General features: G+C 48.0%; 1 non-coding gene across 1 annotated transcript; it reads right to left on the bottom strand.

The window, feature by feature from the left end:
* Positions 1-11,386: 11,386 nt before the first annotated feature.
* Trnai-gau (transfer RNA isoleucine (anticodon GAU)) lies at positions 11,387-11,459 on the bottom strand. Its single transcript has one exon. It is a non-coding gene; the product is annotated as a tRNA-Ile (tRNA).
* Between the last annotated feature and the right edge of the window lie 5,624 nt (positions 11,460-17,083).

Genomic DNA, 17,083 nt, shown 5'->3' with positions numbered 1-17,083 from the left:
ATGGCAGATCGGCGGCATCGGCCAGCGTTAGCACCTTGTTGGGTTGAGTGCCTGAAGATTACCTCTCGTATTGCCAGACCTTGATAGCGCAGCCTCGTGCGTTCTACGTTTTGAGTTTGTCACTGGTTTCTACTTCGTGGTAGTAAGAAGGCGTGGGTAAACTATTCGGGGTGCACTATCACGAAGGACAACTTCAGAGTGCGGGACCTGCTCGAAATTTGCGAGGCGTTGGGTATTTCTGTTGGCCCAAGGAGACGAAAAAGGCGAAAATAGCAGATCTTCAAGCTACCGGAGCCATAGGAAGTAAGCGGCGAGGAAGCCATTGAGGCTCTTGAGGATATTATTAAGAGAATAGAACCGGTATTAGCCAAAAAGCTGTGGGACCTAGAGCGCATGCAAAGAGAGCACAATCACTAACTAAGGATGGACAGTCTGTGCGTGTGGCGCAGAGCAGCCACTGAACGAGAACAGCGTATTTAGTGTGAACGCGAATTGGCAGTTCTGAATGCAGAAATTCAGCTGTTGACAGTCATGATCAACAGGAAGGCCGTGCTTGCTTGATCCGGTGACGGGGTCTTTAACAACAAGGAGGACAGTGCGAGTTTGGTGACGGAACCTTCAAGTTAAAGCATGCGATGTACAGTTTTCATACAACTTCCAGACAAACCCTCTGAACTAGTTCAAGAAGGCAGGCAGCCGTGTTCTATCGAATGCGTTTGCGGTCCCTTGATGAGCTCTAAGGCGTGGTTACTCTCCGAGTTTACGGAGTGTGCGCTTTTTGAAGACCTGCCCATGCAACAGGCAGTAGGGGCAGTGACTGAGCCCGTAGCCGCTCAGGAAAGTAGTTAGCCGACCGTCTCGGCAGGTCGCGAAGCGCTAGCTGAACCGGTAACCGGGCAGGATAGTAGCGAGCCGATTGGGTCGGCAGATGGCGATTCCCCAGCTGTATGCGTCGCCGCTCGAGGTAAAAGCGGTCTGATCGCGTTGGGAGATAGCCAAGAGCGGGCTGCGCCCATAGGCGCTCAGACTAGAAGGGAGCCGGACGTATCTGTAGACCGCGAAACGCGAGCTAACGTCCTAGCCGCGACAGAAAGCAGCGACTCGGCCGTTTGGGCAGATCGCGAAGCCTGTCCTAAGTCCGTAGGCGCCCAGAGAGGTAGCGAGTCCACCCCGTCGGCGGATCGCAGAGTGCGAGCCAATCCAGCATCCGCACAGGCAGGCAGCGAGCCGCTTTTGTCGGTAGATCGCAATGTGCGAAACGAAAGCAGGAAGTTCATTAACCGGCACGTGATGTGTCCGTTATCTGATCCTCACCAGGTGCTTTGCCCCCTTTCATTTTTTTCAAAGCCTTCCTTACTTCTTCGGTCATGACTGGTGGGATGTCTATATCCTCTGAACTACTGTTTCATTCGGCATTATCCTGTATGTCCCGGCTACTGTACAGATCCCTATAGAACTCCTCGGCCACTGTAACTATTTTATCCCTATTTGTGATGACATTGCCTTGCTTATCCTTAAGTGCATACATCTGATATTTCCCGATGCCAAGACGTCTCTTCACTGCTTTCAGGATACCTCCGTTCTTTACAGCGTATTCGATCCTATCCATATTATACTTCTGTATGTCAGCTGTCTTACGCCTATTGATTAACTTCGAGAGCTCGGCTAGTTCTATTCTGTCAGCTGCAGTAGAGATTCTCATGGTTTGCCGTTTCCTGATTAGATCTTTCGTCTCCTGTGAAAGTTTGCCAGTATCCTGTCTAGCCATACTGCCCCCGACTTCTACTGCACACTCCGTGATAATGCGTGCAAGGTCGTCGCTGGCTTCCTGTGTCGTAGGCTCGGCTTCCTCATTAGGGCGGAATATCTGTTCTGCAGAGCGATCCTGAATTCTTCTACTTTACGTCTTACTGTTGGCTCATTTATCGGCTTCATTCGTACTAGCTTGTTGCGGTCGCTCCTCAACTCTAGCCTAATTCGAGATCTTACTATACGGTGGTCACTATACCTTACCCTTCCGAGCACTTCCACATCCTGCACGACGCCAGGCTCTTGAAGGGTGGCGGAGAAATTGTACTTGAAAAACTGGGAAACCTGTATACGCAATGCCTAATGACCGCAATGGTACCGGAATCTTGGAAGAACGCGTACATCATCCTAATCCATAAGAAAGGCGACATGAAGGACTTGAAAAATTACAGGCCGATCAGCTTACTGTCAGTCGTCTACAAGGTATTTACCAAAGTAATCGCTAACCGAATCTCTGCGACCTTAGATTTCAGTCAACCTAAAGAACAAGCAGGGTTCCGTAAAGGTTATTCAACAATGGACCATATTCACACGATCAATCAGGTGATAGAGAAGTGCGCTGAGTATACTGAACCCCTATATATAGCCTTCATAGACTATGAGAAAGCATTTGACTCGGTCGAAACCCTAGCAGTCATTCAGGCATTACGGAACCAGGGGGTAGATAAGCATTATGTAAGAATACTAGAGGATATCTACAATGGGTCTACAGCTACCATCATCCTCCATAGGGAGAGCAGTAAAATACCTATAAGGACGGGTGTCAGACAAGGAGACACAATCTCTCCAATGGTATTCACAGCATGCTTACAAGAAGTATTCAGAACGTCGGATTGGGAACAGGTGGGAGTAAGGGTTAATGAAAAATACCTCAGTAACCTCAGATTTGCAGATGACGTTGCCTTGCTAAGTAACTCGGGGGACGAATTGCAAAGCATGCTTTCCGCACTGGGCGAACAGAGAAGAACCGTGGGCCTGAAAATTAATATGCAGAAAACTAAAGTAATGATCAATAACCTCGGGACAGTGCAGAAGTTTGAGATAGGTGGCGAGGCAGTGGAAGTGGTAAGCGAATGTATCTACTTAGGCAGAGTTGTGACCCCAGATCCCAACCATGAGGGAGAGATAATTAGAAGGGTAAGAATGGGGTGGGGTGCATATGGCAGACATTCTCAGATAATGAATAGCAGCGTACCATTGTCGCTGAAGAAGGAAGTGTATGACAGCTGCATCTTACCGGTACTTACCAACGGGGCAAAAACGTGGAGGCTCACAAAGAGGGTTCAACTTAAATTGAGATCGACTCAGCGGGCAATGGAGCGGAAAATGATAGGTGTAACATTAAGGGACAAAAAGAGAGCGGAGTGGGTGAGGGAGCAAACTGGTGTTAAAGACATATTAGTAGAAATTAAGAAAAAGAAATGGACGTGGGCAGGGCATGTAATGCGAAGGCAAGATAACCGCTGGTCATTAAGGGTAACAGAGAGGATCCCTAGAAAAGGCAAGCGTTGCAGGAGCGGCAGAAAGTTAGATGGGCAGATGAGATCAAGAAGTTTGCGGGGATAAATTGGTCACAGTTGGCACAGGACCGAGATAATTGGAGAATAATGGGAGAGGCCTTTGCCCTGCAGTGGGCGTAGATAGGCTGGTGATGATGATGATGTGTCCGGACCATAACAAAAGCCCAGTTTTGGACCCCTCGTCGGAAACTTCCCAGCAGTTGACGAACGCTGAGAAGGAGACGCTTGTCGTCAAACAGAACACGTGTTTGACGCGAAGCTCTCTCCACGAGAACGTGGAAGGCTCAGCGGCTTCCGACAGGGGCAGGCCAAAGGCGAAGGCCAGGGAAACCGTAGATCTTGGGGCGCTGAGGAAGCCACCGAGATCACTACCCACCCGTGAGGGCATTGGCCAGACTTTGGAGATAGCGGAAGCTAGGGATGACTCATGTTACCCAGCGGGGCTATTGCCGGGCGCGTTGTTTTCCACAGGGAAACGCTGCAAGGTGCGGGCCCTCGTGATCCGTACAGCAAAGAACGTTCAGTGCGAGCAGCGGCTTAGCAGCATTTGTATGCCCGGACAGCCAGAACATGCCACGCAAGTTTGACGGCAATTCGCCTTGGATCGGTGCATTGCCGCTCGTATGCGGGGTGATACCCAAAAGCAGGAATAGCAGGCGGGGAAAAGCAGTCAGCGTAAAAAGGCAAAAGGCAAACACAGAACGTGAACCCTTTCTTTTCAAGGCTGAGATGGCCAGAAGCAGCAGAGCCAAACGGAAAATGAGACGTCCGAGGGAAACAGAGAGGCCATGCCCTAGCCGTGACAAAGGCTGAGGTGCACTAAGCCAGAAAGGGCAGAAGGGGGTGACTAGGTTCCCCAGGAATTCTCGGAGAGCTGGGGGGAAGGAGTTTCGCGGCGAGTGTGTTGACCGCCGACGCGTTCATCATTGTCGGGCGTCCAATTCTACTCTGGGTTTCCCTCACTTCAGTAGTCTCCGCAGGCGTTGCGCGTGTTTTCCCCTTCAGTGTCAAAGACCTCCCCCGTACACTTTGCGGTGTACTTTGCAAAAGATGAGCAGAGCCGGGCGGCCCAAGTGGCAGCAACGTTTCGGCAGGCTACACCCGGAAATGTTTGTTTTGACGAGGGCTTAGGATGTTTCCAAGGATTCAGACGAATCCGCGTGAACGCGCATAGCTGCGTACTTTGCTCATTTTGTTTTGTCAGTCAAGTGTATACCGAGTTTTCATAAGAGAGAGGAAGTTAAGTGTCTGCTTCTTTTGGATGGCAGAGTGTTAATCGTCGTCATAAGTAAGCGTAAATTTTGTGTTTTGTTTGAGAAGTGGTTCATGTGCGTGATCTAACACCGCGTAGTTAGACCTTTTGTTAGGCGTTAGATAAGAAGTTATTGTTCGTGATCGAACATGGCGTAAGGTAAGCGTAACTTTTGTGTTGTTCGTTGGAGAAGTGGTTAATGTTTGTGATTTAACGCCGCGTAAGGAAGGCGGAATCTACGTGTAAGTGTTCATTTCGTCTCACCCTCATGGAGTGTACGAAGTTATTGTATATAAACACCGGAAGTAGTTCAGTTTAGTACTACGTGTTTATGGTCGGTTTTTATATATTGAGGCAGTTTTATGTGCCAGTTTGGTTGTCTTGCGTAATGGGGAGCCCAACGCAATTTTATGGTTCAGTGTTAAAGAGGAAGCTACAGATTATTGTTGAATGACGTAGCCGAGCTCTGTGAGCTAGCTATCTGGAGGTTATCTTTTAGATAAGTGTTCGTATATCCGTGCGTTTTCATGTTATGAAAAATTTCATTTTCTTAAGTTACGTTCGAAATGTTGTGTTTTTCAAAAAGTCGTGCAAAGTCATACTTTGCTTTGCTGTATAGATGGATCGGTCCTGACTTTTAAGTTTTGACTTTTGTTCCGTAGACTGTGGTGAAAGGCATGCGTTGCTTCGGTTGCCTCGAACTATGGCAGTTGTAGCTAAGTCGCTTTGCCAAAGGGTCATGGGAAAAAGGGGAATTCCTTTTGAGTTCCTGTTGGCTTTTTTCGCTCGTTTGCGTCATCTCCCTCATAGAGCGTTTATAGCCCATTCATGATTCTTTTGAAATGCTACCGTTGTTGTTTCTACAACACCCGAAATTTAGGCATGATTCTGAGCTTGTGCAACGAGATGAGCACTTGGAGTAGTTTCGAGGGGTGTAATGTTTTAGCAGTGAGGTTCGTTTTGTTTGTTATCAGGGTCTGCCCGCCGGAGGGGTGTTCAGAGGGCGCTTTCTGCATCGACTGTAGTTCGACAATGATTGTCCAGCCGAGTTCGCCATTTGTGCAGGAGCCTTGTGTTCGTGCCTTCTGGGGGTTCACGGAGGAGACCATAGAAAGAAAGTAGCACTTCGGAGAACTCCACCTCAAGGCCTGAATGGACCTGCTGACTACCGGCATCATTCCAGCCGAGCCTCGATGAGCCGCTCGTCATGCTGATACATTGCCTGGTGGCGGGGATGCTGTTGCGACGTTGTTACGTAACCCGTTATCTGCGTTTGGGTGAATCACCGAAAACCCACCTTCGACCCTCCGTCATCGACTTTTCACGACCCGGAGTGTTCGCAGTGGCGAACTATGCGGCTACTTGACAATAGCCTTTCAGCGACATCGCGGCTTCTCAAGCGCCAACCAGCCAGCGGTGGTGCTCACAATAGCATTGCTTGGCGCCCCGCACTGCAAGCTTCGGCGGCGTGCCCGCGCCTCATTGTCATGTCTTTTTGTGGGATGGCTGACAAAGCTTGAGCGATGTTCGTCAAGCCACCCGACGAATATCACGACAGAGGGGTGCAAGAAATCTTCATGGTTGTGCAACATTTCCAGGACAAAGGGGTCTCCGACCCAAGGCGGATTGCCTCGGCAGCGGCAAACTAGCGCTCACCTGCGCAGGAGAGGAGCGGGTCTCTCGTGCGTGTGCGTGTGTGTTTGTGCGTGGTGGCGCTGCTATCAGTGCCATGAATTCTGTGATTTGTGTGTCCTGACGTCATCCGAGGAAAAGGGTGAATGGGAATGAGCCCAACGCGCGTATTTAATCTCTCGCGCGCAGGAGCTCACTGCCCACTCTGATACAAAGATGTAAATACATGTATATGAAGTTTTTTTTCTTCGTCAACTTGTCCATCATGACTGCCTCGGCACTACACCAACCTCGGCGCACATCGACCAAGCGACTGTGGCTCGTAAAAGTGGATTGAGCGGTGAAATTCCCAAAAGCGTAGAGGGGTCCTCTATGTGCGAACGTCGGGGGCTAGGCTGTTCGTACAACCACAATACAACCCCTTCCCACGTGTAATCAGCCGCCTGCCTTCATTGTCGTGTACTAGGCGAACAACGTATCTCTGTCTTTACACGGCAGGGATGGTAACCGGTTGATTACTAATGGGAAGGGGTTTGCATCATGATTGTGGTTACACCAATGCAGACGATGATTGCACAGGCGGAACCATTCTCGCATGCAAGCTGTGGGATGTGTTCTCGCTAGTTTCGTTGATTTCTACCATCATAATGCGCTAAATCACACGGCGGTCAACCCTCTGCGATATTATGATAAAATTGCGCTGCCGTGCTTACCCACTGCATTGTTTCTTCTTTATCATCGAGAGAAAACATACGATTCGGTGGCAAACTTGTAACTGCGCTTCTGGGACTACTGGTATTGCCTTTTGGGCGCGGAGAAGCCGTACAAGAACCGGGTCAAGACTGGCAACTCCATACACCACTGATCAGTCGTTACGTCGATCAAGCAGCATGAGACGGGAGCGGACTCATTAAGACGCGAAAAAAAAAACGCCCTCGTAGCACGCGGTCTTTGTTGCTTTAACATATTTTAACGTGCCGTCAAAAGGAGGGTTCTCTGCAACTCAGTCATTGAGAGAACGTCCGCCTATAGAAAGAAATAGTAAGCATTAAGTAAAAACGTTTTGCACCACACATCACCCACAACATACCAATCAGCTAGTGTCAGGAGTCTGCAAAAAGAATGGTCCGGGAGCCGATTGTCCTTTTTTTAATTCGGCAAGTAAGGAATTCGACTGTCATAGTCGCGGTGATATTCATAAAAACCTTTGACAAAGTCTCACAAAAAAAATTAGTTTTCAAATTATGTAAGAATTTCCGGAACACCCTATTACTTAAATCGATCTTGGCATACCCATTAGACCGGGAAGAGTTTGTTCATTTTAAAAACAGTAGCTCCTGTGGGCCAACAGTCAACTCTGGCGTTCCCCAGGGCTTCGCTTGGACCCATACTCTTTCTGGTATATAATAATGATATATTTAAACATATTCCTGTGAAAATGAAACTTTTTGCAGATGGTTGTGTATTTACTCTGAAATAAGCAGCATGGCTGAAAAAGTTCTTCTAAACCATGCCCTCCAAAAAGTTACCTTGTGGTGTGAACAATGGAAGATGACTGTAAACTTCGATAAAACCAGAGTCGTGAGAATTACCCACCCAAACATTATTCCTTCCTCCAGAAATCAGCACATCAACTATGGCTCAGGCTCGCTGTTTTCCTGTTATACAGGCTCTGACGTACATCGTGTCGTCAACCCTCCTGAATGACATCGTAGAACCGCTTGACATGAATCCTTTCTTCCTGGCGGATGGGAAACCAGCCGCCTTATCTTCGAGCATTTCAAATTGTTTCCGGTACCCTCGTCTCCAGGAAAATCGAACTGCGCTGCCTATTTAGGCAGCAACCGTCAACCAGTCCAGCTTAGTGGGCATGGAATCAGCACGTCAACTATGACTCACACTCGCTGTTTTCATGTTATACAGGTTGGTGAACCTGTTTCCTTGTACGCAAAGAAAACAAGTAATCGACGTTTGCTGCTGATTCCTTGCCCACAAGTGCTCTGCTGCATGTCTCGTGAATGTGTAAATGCCCTTTGTTTATTACTGCTGTGTTCAGGCGATATTGAGAGCAATCATGGCCCCCACAAAACAAATCACCCAAGAAAGCGCTGTTAGTTCAGTTCGCGATGACAACACCTGGCACAATGAAGTTATGTCGACAGTTGAATAGATACAGGCGATGTGCGCAGAAACAACCGCGAAACAAAATGACCTCTTTGAGGCAGTGCAAGATATAAAGGCTAATCAGCAGGAGTTAGCCAAGAAGTTAATGGATATCGGGACGCGGCTTTCCTCTGTTGAGGCAAAAGCCGATACTATTGATAGCCTTGAGCAGCAGATTACAGCCAACAGTGATGACGTAAACGTCATTTTTCAGCAGTATAATTACTTTTCATTGATTTTGATACTTTTAACCGGGAACGTTTTGCTTTTTTAGATGAGTATCTACCTCATTTTGAGAAGCGTTCCGTTCAAGAAAATTGGGACGCTTTTTGTTCTAAAATGATGAAACTCAGGCACCTGTGTGTTCGAACTAAGACTATAACCGCGAATCCACAATCGCCATGGTACAATGACTTCCTCAAGAGGCTTTCCAACAAAAAAAAATATTTTTTCGTGCAGCCAAACAACATTCATCTTAGGAACATTGGCATGCTTATCAGAGGCCCGCTGATGCCTACATGCAAGCAGTGTGCGAGGCAAAAACCAAATTTTTTAGTGATACTCTTCCATCAATGCTCACTACAAACCCTAAGAAGTTTTGGAATATTGTTAATAATAACGACACAAATGAAGTTTCCCTGTCTGATTCCGAAGGAACGGCTGTTTCACGCTACGATTGTGCTAATTTTCTTAATGATGTTTTTGTAAACAACTTCTGTTCCTTCGCTCATTGTAGGTTACCATTCATTTTGTGTTCTAGCTTCACAGCTGTGCCACCTGTTATTATAAATCCTGTCGGCATTGTTAAGTTAATAGATTCCTTGAAATTGTCTTCTTCGTGTGGTACTGACAGCATTAGTTGTGACTTCTAAAAGAAACAAAAACGGCTTCATCAATATTTCTATGATAACTTTTTCAGCGATCACTAAATCAAGGTGCACATCCAGGTGACTGGCAAACGGCGAAGGTAGTCCCTATTCATAAATCCGGCGTGAAGCATTCACCTTTAAACGAATGCCCCATTTCCCTTACTAGCGTCCCTTACAAAATATTTGAACATGTTATATTCTCTGAGCTAGCGAACTTTTTTGATTCCAATTACTTTTTTACACCTTCCAAGCATGGATTAAAAAAATTATTCCTGCGAAACGCAACTAGTTTCTTCAGTTCATTCCTTGCACACCATCACCGACCGTCGATCTCAAGCCGACTGCATTTTTTTAGATTTTGCCAAGGCCTTTGAAACAATTATTCATGATCTTTTGCTAATAAAACTCCGAAGTGTAAACATTGATCAACGTCTGTTAACGAGGATTGAACAATTCCTAAACCATCGTTTTCAGTTCGTATCGGTAAATGGTGTCGTGTTCCCCCTTTCTGGTAACGTCAGGCGAGCCCCACGGCTCAGTCCTTGGTCCTTTGCTCTTTTTAATATGTATATAAATATATATATATATATATATACATATATATAGCGAATCAGAATAGGAAATGAGGGGCTCGTAGAAAATAACACAGAAATAAGGGTTGGCAGTCATGAAAACCTCGGAAAGCAAAGGGGAGGTTGCGGTAGGTCATGGAAACAGATAAAGAATTTGGAAAGAAAGAAAGAAAGCGGAGAAAAAATGCCCGCCAGGTGGGATCCGAACCCACGACCTCCAGAATACCGGTCTGGTGCGATAACCACTACGCTACCGGCGGGGCGATATTCTCCCCCGCTTTCTGGGGTATTTATGTCAATGTAATATTTTCGTGTGCTTGGGGGTGGTAGCCAGCGCCACTCTGACTTCTCGGGGTGAAGGGGACCTTCTTTTTAATCCCCGTGCGTGACTCGAGTGTCTACGACATGTCGAGAGTGGTCAACAAGCGTTGAACCCTCTTAAGCTCCCTATGGCACCAAGACTGCCAGAACAGAAGCCCTCGCTATGCATGTAGCGAATCAGAATAGGAAATGAGGGGCTCGTAGAAAATAACACAGAAATAAGGGTTGGCAGTCATGAAAACCTCGGAAAGCAAAGGGTAGGTTGCGGTAGGTCATGGAAACAGATAAAGAATTTGGAAAGAAAGAAAGAAAGCGGAGAAAAAATGCCCGCCAGGTGGGATCCGAACCCACGACCTCCAGAATACCGGTCTGGTGCGATAACCACTACGCTACCGGCGGGGCGATATTCTCCTCCGCTTTCTGGGGTATTTATGTCAATGTAATTTTTTCCTGTGCTTGGGGGTGGTAGCCAGCGCCACTCTGACTTCTCGGTGTGAAGGGGACCTTCTTTTTAATCCCCGTGCCGTGACTCGAGTGTCTACGACATGTCGAGAGTGGTCAACAAGCGTTGAACCCTCTTAAGCTCCCTATGGCACCAAGACTGCCAGAACATAGGCCCTCGCTATGCATGTAGCGAATCAGAATATGAAATGAGGGGCTCGTAGAAAATAACACAGAAATAAGGGTTGGCAGTCATGAAAACCTCGGAAAGCAAAGGGGAGGTTGCGGTAAGTCATGGAAACAGATAAAGAATTTGGAAAGAAAGAAAGAAAGCGGAGAAAAAATGCCCGCCAGGTGGGATCCGAACACACGACCTCCAGAATACCGGTCTGGTGCGATAACCACTACGCTACAGGCGGGGCGATATTCTCCCCCGCTTTCTGGGGTATTTATGAAAATGTAATTTTTTCCTGTGCTTGGGGGTGGTAGCCAGCGCCACTCTGACTTCTCGGGGTGAAGGGGACCTTCTTTTTAATCCCCGTGCCGTGACTCCAGTGTCTACGACATGTCGAGAGTGGTCAACAAGCGTTGAACCCTCTTAAGCTCCCTATGGCACCAAGACTGCCAGAACAGAGGCCCTCGCTATGCATGTAGCGAATCAGAATAGGAAATGAGGGGCTCGTAGAAAATAACACAGAAATAAGGGTTGGCAGTCATGAAAACCTCGGAAAGCAAAGGGGAGGTTGCGGTAGGTCATAGAAACAGATAAAGAATTTGGAAAGAAAGAAAGAAAGCGGAGAAAAAATGCCCGCCAGGTGGGATCCGAACCCACGACCTCCAGAATATCGGTCTGGTGCGATAACCACTACGCTACCGGCGGGGCGATATTCTCCCCTGCTTTCTGGGGTATTTCTACGAATTCCACGAATATCAACCACCAGCTGACTTCCGTGTGACCTGCTTCGCGGCTTAAACTAGCCAATCTTCTTGGCCCCTCAATCTCTCCCCCGACACACTCCCAAACCAATCAGCTTGCTCAATTTCCCTTCCATCTTTCCCTCTACTTTCACCTGGGGACCTACCCCTATATAAACCGTGCCTGCCAGGCGAGAGATTGCCCTGAGGAAAGCAAGTTCTCTTTGCTGAAACGTAGGCCACAATCGTGCTTTTACCTTGTTGGAAGTTATTCTTTTCTTGTGTTCTCTACCATCTTCAAAGTTCTACTACTCCCTATATATATATATATATATATATATATATATATAATGACCTGCCGAGCTGTGTATCCGCTTCTGTCCACTCATTCGCAGATGATTGTGTATTCTGCCGTGAAATTTCTGATAGTGCCGACGTCTCCCAGTTACAGTCTGACCTTAACCATATCGCTGAAGGGTGTTCCACGTGGAAGATGGACCTCAACGTAAATAAATGTAAAGTAATGCGCGTGTATCGTACAAACTCTGCACCAGCTGATTACCTTCTTAATAATACCAGTTTAACTTAGGTAACCAGTTCTAAATATCTCGGTGTACATATCGCATCCGATCTCAGTTGGCAATACCATTTTAATTACATAATTAACAATGCCTACCGCTCACTCGGCTACTTGATGACGATGATGGTTAGAGTTTTTTGGCGCAAGGCCAGCTGGGGCAAAGAGCGCCAAACAAAAGTATCTAAAATAAAATAGTGGCTACTAAAGCCAAAACAACAATAAAATCAATTAACGCCAATGGCGATGGCTGGTGTATAGGGCCAGATTTGATTATGCGGGATAGGAAATGAGGTTTAAAAAATTCACATCTGACAAGTACTCACACACACGTATAACGGAAAACATGGCATCGTCACCCAGAAACGGAGATAGATGTAGGGGAATATGTTGTCTGTAGAGTTCTCTGAAGTGTTTCTGTCGTGTTGTGTGAAGTGCCTTGCATGTTAGAGGTATGTGTACTACGGATAGGGCCTCTCCGCACCTGCCGCACTGGGGTCTAGGAGATCCCGTCATGCAGATACGAGTGCGTCGCATGGGTGTGCCCTATCCGCAGCCTTGCCAAGACGACTTCTGTGTGTCTGTTGTGTTAGTCAGTTGTGTACCGTCCCAAGTGTGGCTTTATTACGTGTAGTTTGTTGTCTGTCTGTTCGTCCCAGTGTGTTTGTCATGTTCTGCGCAGGTGTTGTTTTATGTGAGGCTTGAGGTCTGTATATGGTACGCTTGTTATGTCGACAGTGTTACTGAGTGCAGCAGCACCGGCCATCTCGTTCGCCAACTCGTTCCCAGCGATCCCAGCGTGTCCTGGGACCCAGCAGAGGAGCAGCCGATGCTTCTCCGCATACACCGACATGATAGTGTTGAATACAAGATTAATTATGTGGTTTTTGGGGGGTTTATGCGATGATAATGCGCGAACAACACTCAAAGAATCTGTGTAGATGATAGAATTGGGAATTTGATTTTCAAGGATATGTCGTACAATCAGTAAAATTCCGTACGCTTCTGCAGAAAAAATTGTTGTGTGCAAGCTCATGGTTCTGGCTGCATTGAAATTTGGACCATGAGCAGCGCACGACACCATAGTGGAGGTTTTAGAAGCGTCACTGTAGAATTCAGCACGTGGGTATTTGAACTGCAAAGAAAGAAAGTGCTGAAGTATTGCAGCTCGCGGTACCCGATTTTTGTCAAGCTTTGTAAAAGAAAGGTCACAGGACACAGGGCGAACTTGCCAAGGTGGTAGAATGTTTAAACAGGATGACCTGTACACGTCTAAAAACGAAGCACTCAGATCCGAGGCTCGCTCTCTCGCTCGAAGTGAAAAAGGCGGAGTAACGGACGGGCGATTTACAAACAGCACAGATATGGATGTATCATTAAGGACAGGATAAAAAGGGTGGTTATTCTGAGATGAAATTTTAAAAGCATAAAGTAAGTCCATGTACGTTCGCTGGTTCTCAAGGCTCCACTTATTACATTCAACATATAGACTCTCGACAGGGCTAGTGCGAAAAGCACCCGACGCAAGCCGTAGCCCCAAGTGTAGTACTGGGTCAAGCATTCGCAATGCTGTTTTACTCGCCGACCCATATACCACACTGCCATAGTCCAAACGAGACCCAACCAAAGCAGTATAGAGCCGTAGTAGGAATTCTTTGTCAGAACCACACGAATGGTGGGAGAGAACCTTCAGGATATTCATTGTTTTAAGACATTTTTGTTCTAGTTGTTTCATATGAGGGATAAAGGAAAGTTTTTCATCAAGAATTATACCAAGGAACTTGTGTTCTTTTTTGACCGGAATCGAGACACCATTCAGTTTGATGTCTGGATCTGGCCTGATCCCACGCCTTTTGGAAAACACAAGTGCTCTTGACTGGGTTCAGCTTAAAACCGTTCTGATCTGCCCAGCCTGCTAGTTTGTTGACACCAAGCTGGACTTGGCGTTCGCAGATTGACATATTGCATGATTTAAAAGATATTTGCACATCATCTACATATATTGTACAGGAAATGGTTCGTGGCAACGCCTTTCGAAGCGAGTTCATCTTGACAATGAACAATGTGCAGCTCAAAACGCCGCCTTGGGGAACGCCGTTTTCCTGCAGGAAAACATTTGAAAGGGCAGTGCCAACTCTCACACGAAAGGTTCGCTCCGCCAGGTAGCTACGAAGTGTATTAAACATATTTCCCGAGAAAACGAAGGCTTTTAGGTCGCGAAGTATCCCGTATCGCCAAGCGGTATCGTAGGCTTTCTCAAGATCGAAAAACACCGTAGCACAAAACTGTTTATGGACAAACGCATCCTTGATATACGACTCAAGGGCGACGAGTTGGTCGTTTGTGGATCGCCCCACCCTGAAGCCGGCCTGGCGGCTCTCGAGAAGACCATTGAACTCTAAGAAGTACACAAGTCTCCTGTTGATCATCTTCTCGAGAAGCTTGCCCAGGCAGCTTGTGAGGGCGATGGGTCGATAACTGGCGGGAGAAGAAGGGCTCTTACCCTACTTCAGGAACGCCACTACAATAGCCTCCCTCCAAGATTTTGGGATGTGCCCCGAAAGCCATATGTTGTTGTATAGGTGTAGGAGTGTTTCAAGAGTGTCCGGGTGTAGGTGTTGTATCATGGTGTATGTAATCTTATCTGCGCCGGGAGCTGAAGGTTTACACGTGCTCAGTGCAGCCCTCAACTCATAGAGTGTAAATTCAGAATTGTAACCAGATTTTGACCTGTTATTGTCATGTAGGGACTTCTTTTCACAAGTATTTTTATGTTTCAGGAAAGTGTTTGTGTAGTGTGCAGAGCTGGAAACGTGTTCGAAGTGTTGTGCAAGAGTGTTAGCCTGGTCTTCGAGTGTGTCCCCTGTTGTACTGACCAGGGGCAGGCTATGTGTATGTTGTCCTTTAAGTTTGCGTATTCTTGTCCATACCTTATGTGCATCTGTGTATGAGTTAATGGATGTAAGGAAGGTGCGCCAACTCTCTTGTTTTGCCTCACGGCGTACACGTTTTCCGAACGCCTTGGCCCGTTTGAACAAAATGAGGTTACCCGACGTGGGGTACCGACGAAGGATACCCCACACCTTGTTCTGGGCCTCTCGCGCCCGCCTACAGTCCTCATTCCACCACGGCCTCCGCTGGTTGCGCGGGGCTCCAGAGGCGTGGGGAATGGACTTTTCGGCGGCGTCGAGGATGTGCGCCGTGAGGAGTTGGGTAGCTTCTTCAACGTGTAGGTGTCCTATGGATGTGTGGTGTAGTTTGGATGTCTGTGTGAATGTATTCCAGTTATCTCGTGCTTCATTGAACCTATTATGGGAAGATGGACTGCTTGGGCCTTTAGCTATGTATGTGAGTGAGGTGGGGAAGTGGTCACTACCATATGGGTCAGTGCCCACAGCCCACTCGAGGAGAGGAAAGAGAACTGCGGAGCCAATCGCCAAGTCAAGACATGAGTATGTGTTGTGACCTATGTTATGGTATGTAGGCTGTTTATTGTTGAAAAGGCATGCTCCAGAAGATGTAAGGAATTTCTCTATAAGGCGACCTCGGGCATCCGTTCTGGAAGAGCCCCAACGAGAGTTGTGAGCATTAAGGTCGCCTGTCAGGATGTATGGTTCGGGCAGCTGGTCAACCAGCGCCTCGAAGTCGGAGCTCGTAAGTGAAACATCAGGAGGAATGTATATGGAGCATACCGTTATCAACCTATTAAATATTATTAAGCGTATTGCTACAGCCTCAAGGATAGTGTTCAAGGTGACAGGGTGGCATGCTAAGGATTTCCGGACGATTATGGCCACACCGCCAGAAGAGTGTGTGCAGCCATCCCAGTCTTTCCTGTATACCAGGTAACTATTCAAGAAATTTGTGTGTTTAGAATTCAAATGTGTTTCCTGAACACACATTACACTTGGCTGATTAGCATGCAGTAGTTCGTAGACATCGTCAAGATTTTTAAGAAGGCCTCTACAGTTCCATTGAATTATGTTTTCTCTTCCCATTATTTAGTGTGAGAGCTACTGGAGTGTGTGTGTTTGTTTATGTGTCGTCTTTCGGGGCTGTGACTCTCGCCTTTTTTGGCCTGTCGGGAGGCTTTGGCGTCAGGACGCGTTCCTTGCGCTGCGTTGCAAGCAGGAACGGCCCGACATCCATGTCGTCGTCGGATGTCCGAGGGGTGCCCGACGGACCTGGCCCCCCGGACTTGGCCCCCTTTCGGGAGCCCTTCGTTTGAGCCACCACCGTCGGGGGCACCAGAGGTGGCACAGGCGGGGCGGTGGCGGTGGGAGCCGGTGCGGGGCCCGTGGTGTCCATCACCTCGGTACCCTCCAACGCACTGGAGGACGGGGAGACAGAGGCGGGAGCGGCACCGGTCCCGGCAGGAGTAGTTTGCGCCACAACCGCTGCTGCCTCAGCAAGCGGCGTGGTGCCGGGTTGGGCTGCGTGAGGCAACCCAGCGGGGGGCGGGGGCGGGACCAGGTCAGACTCGCTGAACTGGGTCCTTGTGGACACCAGACGCCGCTCCGCCCCCGGCAAGCCGCGTCAGCGTACCTCCCCAGAGGGAAAGAGGCGAACCTCTTTCTCGTTCCGGGAAGGTGATGTTCTCGGTTACCTTGATGTTGATTATCTTTTTTTTCCAGTTGGAACTTTTCGCACTTGCGGGAGTACGCTGCATGCGGTCCCCCGCAGTTTACACAAGTGAGGGTATCGGATTGGCAGTTGTCACTAGGATGATCGTGCGCCGCGCATTTCGCACACGTCGTTCGGCCACGGCAAGAGTTCGTACCGTGCCCGAACCGCTGGCACTTAAAACAGCGCCGCGGGTTCGGGATGTACGGACGTATTGAGCACCGGATAAAACCTGCATATATATGTTGTGGGTCAAGATGATGTGCTTGTTAGGAATCTCCTTGTCGTCTCTACGGATAGTGATGCGTCTCACGGCAGTGACACCCTGATCCTTCTAGCCGGCAAGGAGATCCACATCGGTTTCGTTCAGGAGGTCTGTCTCGGATATC

This window comes from Haemaphysalis longicornis, unplaced genomic scaffold (genome assembly GCF_048455015.1).
Source record: "Haemaphysalis longicornis isolate Haplotype H1 unplaced genomic scaffold, Haemaphysalis longicornis Haplotype H1 scaffold_13, whole genome shotgun sequence".
In the NCBI taxonomy this organism is placed as follows: Eukaryota; Metazoa; Arthropoda; class Arachnida; order Ixodida; family Ixodidae; genus Haemaphysalis; species Haemaphysalis longicornis.
The sequence above is the reverse complement of the archived record's forward strand: the minus strand, read 5'-3'. Positions and strand labels throughout refer to the sequence as shown.